Source organism: Tupaia chinensis, unplaced genomic scaffold (genome assembly GCF_000334495.1).
Source record: "Tupaia chinensis unplaced genomic scaffold, TupChi_1.0 Scaffold000290_1, whole genome shotgun sequence".
Classification (NCBI taxonomy): Eukaryota; Metazoa; Chordata; class Mammalia; order Scandentia; family Tupaiidae; genus Tupaia; species Tupaia belangeri.
The window spans coordinates 4,959,507-4,964,033 of NW_006159775.1; positions in this window are offsets into that span (position 1 = coordinate 4,959,507).

Genomic DNA, 4,527 nt, shown 5'->3' on the forward strand with positions numbered 1-4,527 from the left:
CTCTCGAGTGGTGAGGCTCTCCTGAGTAGTTCTCCTCCTTGTATGGACACGTCTTTATAATGGCAATTTCTTACCAGTTCCCTTCACAAGAGGAGGATTTTATACTTTATTTTCAGGCAGAGAGGTAGAGGTAAAAACTTTTCCTGCCAGTTCTCAATTGCCTTTAATTGAATCCTTAGGCCAAAGTGGCATAGTTTGGAGTGGCGCCTTTAAGTTTTAAAACCGATACCAAGATTGCCATATCAAGTATGTTTAAAGTATTTAAATATTTTAAGTATTTAAAGGTAAGTTGTAATATTTCCCAAGTCATAAAATAGAGGCATATGTTTTAGAATGGATGAGTTTGCTTGTGAGTAGTGGGCCCCACTTTTCTGAACAAGACTACCTTGTGAGGCAGGCGCAACTCCATCTTGGAGGAGTGACTCATCTCAGAGGAGCGCCTCCATTGTAAATTGTTAGGTTTTTATGACTGGAAATTTGTCTTCGCCTTTTGTGTCCAAGAGCAAGCAGAGTAAATTAACACTCTTATTGCCTTTAACCCCACTTCTCTTAGTTGTCTTAAGATAAGGTCCAGTCTGGGAACCAGCAGTTAGCGTAATGGCTATGTCGCTGGACTCCCACGTAGTCGACCGCGGTTCGTGTCCCGGACCCGGTGGCTTAAAAAACTCACGCCAGGCGCGTGTGCGTACGTGCCCAAGATCCCGAGAGGAGAATGGAGGAGAAGGGATTGCGGCGTGACCATCCCCCTTGGGGGGTGATTTCTCGCTTTCTGTCTCTATGTCTCTCTCTGTCTGTCTGGCGAGCACACGCACCCTATAGTGTGCAGGGGGCCCACGGTCAAAACCTCTAAAAAAAAAAAAAAAAAAAAAAAAAAAAAGATAAGGTCCAGTCTGGAACCTTGTCCTGAGTCATAAAGACCATTAAGATTCTGTTGTGTTGGGGCCGGCAGGTGGCGTGGTGGTTGAGGCGCTGGATTTCCACATGGCTGGCCATGTTTTCTGTCCTGAACCTGGTGGCTTGCTTTGTCACATTCTCTCTCTCTCTCTCTCTCTGGTCAAATTAAAAAATAATGATCCTCATGAATAAAATTAAGTAATTTTTTTTTTCCAAAAAAGCTTCCATTGTGTTTAGATAGGGATGGAACATACCCTTAGGGACGATTAACCTGCTTACCTGCTTGCTCTGCCTCTGTGATCCGCTTTTGCTTGCTTTTACATTGTAAAACTCTACTCCCTTTTTGTGATTGCCACATCAACTGGAAGAGAGTGTGATTTTTGCCTTTATAAGCACCCCTCACCTTACACTCGGGGCTGCGGGGCTTTGAGAGACATGAGTCTCCCCCGTGTGCCGTCGGCTTAATCAATAAACTGCAGTAAAATTTGGCCATGTCTAGGTGTCCTCTTATTTCCCTTTGAGTAGACTATAACGCTTGAAACATCTAGTGTGAAGGGCTCCTAGACCACTCTATCTGAGTTTGAATGCGTAGTTTTTCTCCTTCCCACCTATAAGAACTTCGGGAACAGTAACTTAACCAGTCACCTGAGTTTCTCATCAGGATAGTGTAGCAACATTAGTCATCTCGCTGGGTCATTATAAGGATCAAATGACTTAATTCTGTAAGTTTCTTCGTTCAGCGACTAACAGGTAGCTAGTACCCAGTAAATCTATGTCAATGTTTACCAATTATTGGTAATTACTGTAACTTTCACATTATTGATTAACAATGATCTAGCTTTTGCCTATAAATGACATTTGAGGATCAAGTCCCCCTAATAATAAGGAAACAGAATACTCTCAAGAGACCATCAGTATTTTACAGCACTCATGTACAACTCAAGTCTCATTTCCTCGTACTATACCCAAATGATTCATTTGTGGAGCTATCAATAACCCATATTCTGTGTTTAATAGAAGCTTGAAGCTTTGCAGCAATGGATGATTGTACATTGGAGCATACCCCAATGGCAATGGGAAACTGAATACCACACACTGGTCCCTAAGTTCTTAGGAGACCCTTAACCTGGGGAATCAATTCCCACTGACCTTTCTCAGTCTCCACCCTCTGATTCCCACATCTTCCTCTCTTTTCAACTACTTCCTGAAATGCAAACTTTGTGTTTTATTCACTGCTACTTAGAAAGAGCAGGACTCCACAGGATGCCATAGAAAGCAGTTTTTCCCTTCCCTCCCCAGTGCATGCACCAAAACCCACCAGGCCCACTCAGTGAGATGAGTATTATGTCTCTTTTGGTCAGTGTCTGCCAGTTGCTTAAATTTCAAGAACTTAATTCAATAATTAATTTTTAAAAGAATTATTTATTTAACTTTATTATTATTATTTTACTGTGCTATAGTGCATGTGCTCTCACCAGAGAGAGACAGACAGAAACAGAGAAAGAGAGGGAGGGAGAGTAAAAAAGCAAGCTGCCAGGTCTGGGACTTGAACCACAGTCATATGGGAGTTCAGTGCCTAACTACCACTCCATCTTCTAGTGCCTAAACTACCACTCCACCTGCTGGCCCCTCAATAATTGATTTTTCCAAGTAGTGTAGTAATCGCCATCCTGAATTTCAGTTTCTTTTCTCCTGGGAAGCCCTTGCCTAGGGAGGAAAGTGGCCAACTTCTCTTTTTCCAGTGCATGCTTCTCTTCTTTCCTTTCTCAATATACCTGGCTGCTGCCTCTGAATCTAACAGAATTTGGTAAGAGGATTAAGTAGAAGCAGCAAAGACTTAGGAAGGTCTCCCCGCGTTGGTACTGTGATCATTCAACATTGATTTTCTCTGGATACTTCGATCTTGGTGGTTGTTTAAAACTGATTCGTGATCAGGGAATGTTCTGTGGGCTCCCAGGAGACCTCCCATTACTGGAGATTGTTCATCTGAAGTCCCCCAGATGTAAGCAACTTCTCCTTAGCTGGCTGTCGATGGCTTGTCTCTCCCTCTCTCTCGGGATCCCAGCTTCCTCTAAATGAAACTCTTTATACTCCAACTGCGCTCAGGCTTCCCCTTGTGCATGGCTTCCACCTGGTACTTAGTCCCAATGAACCGCAAATGCAGGCTGTTCACAGCACAGCCATCTCTTCTTGCCCTCTGTCAGAGGGACCAAGGTCAAGCTGGCTGTGACGTTCCACCGAAGCCTTCTCTAGGCTTCTAAACATCATCACCCTAGATGTGTGCTTTAGGTCCCTGGATGTTGACCTCCTTCTCTGGGAGTCCTTCAGAGGCTGCGGATTATATCTCTCTGGAGATATCTTTGGTAACATATTCTGTCTGCTCCATGGAAAGAGCATTCAGAACATTTTTCTTGTTCTTCCTTTTCTCTTGTAACCATTTCTAAAATATTCTAGTCCAGTTTCTAAACTTATTTTTAAAAGAAGTGAGCTCCTGGAGCTGGCAGGTAGCATGGTGGTTGAGGCACTGGACTCCCACATGGCTGACTGTGGTTCAAGTCCTGGACCTGGTAGCTTGCTTTCTCACATTCCCTCTCTGTCTGATCAAATTTTTAAAAGTAATAATAATATATAAAATTAAACAAATCTTTAAAAAGAAACATTTAAAAAAAAGTGAGTTCCTTGATCAATTATTTGCAGAAAGTTTCCTGGGAAGGAGAATTGCGTATGTTTGGTAATGCTATGTTCCGGTACTTTTATATGTTAGTATATAAGTAATATATTAGTCATATATTAGTATATAAGGTCATATATTAACATATAAGTAATTTTTGCTGTTGGTATTTTCAGTTAACCAAATTGAGCTGCAAACTCAAGGGAAGTTCATTAAAATCTGAAAAATGTCTCTGAGTCTAAAATGAATTGCAATTTGGGGTGATTCAAATTTACTATTTCAAAAGCCATAACTGTTTGTTTAGCAGTTAAATTGTTAAGCTGCATATTGCACATCAGTGTGTTGGGTCAATCAGTAAGCGGGTAACTGCAACCAGCTGTGATGTTCAATCAATTGTTATTGCTAATGTAATAATTACTATAATGTAGTAATGTAATATAATAGTGTCGATGCCCTTGTGTAGAAGAACTTGGAAATAGCACTTTCATTGCGTCTGCCTATTGTAATTATGTTAAAATGCAAGCAAAGATCTACCATACAGGCACTTAGAATTGGGTACTTTTCACAAACACAAAGTTGCCAGTTTAAAACATATTTATCTATTTTTTTAAGAATTATTTTGGGGACCAGCAGTTAGTGTAATGGCTATGTCGCTGGACTCCCACGTAGTCGACCGCGGTTCGAGTCCCTGACCCAGTAGCTTAAACTCATGCCGGGCGCGTGTGTGTGCGTGCCCAAGATCCCGAGAGGAGAGTGGAGGAGAAGGGACTGCAGCATGGCCATCCCCCCTGGGAGGTGATTTCTCGCTTTCTCTCTCTCTGTCTCTCTCTGTCTGTCTGGCGAGCACACACACTCTATAGAAAAACCTCTCCAAGAAAAAAAATTATTTTGTTTAACTTAATTAATTTATTTATTTTAATTTGACCAGAAGTGGACAGAGTGAGAGAAAGAGAGAAAGTGAG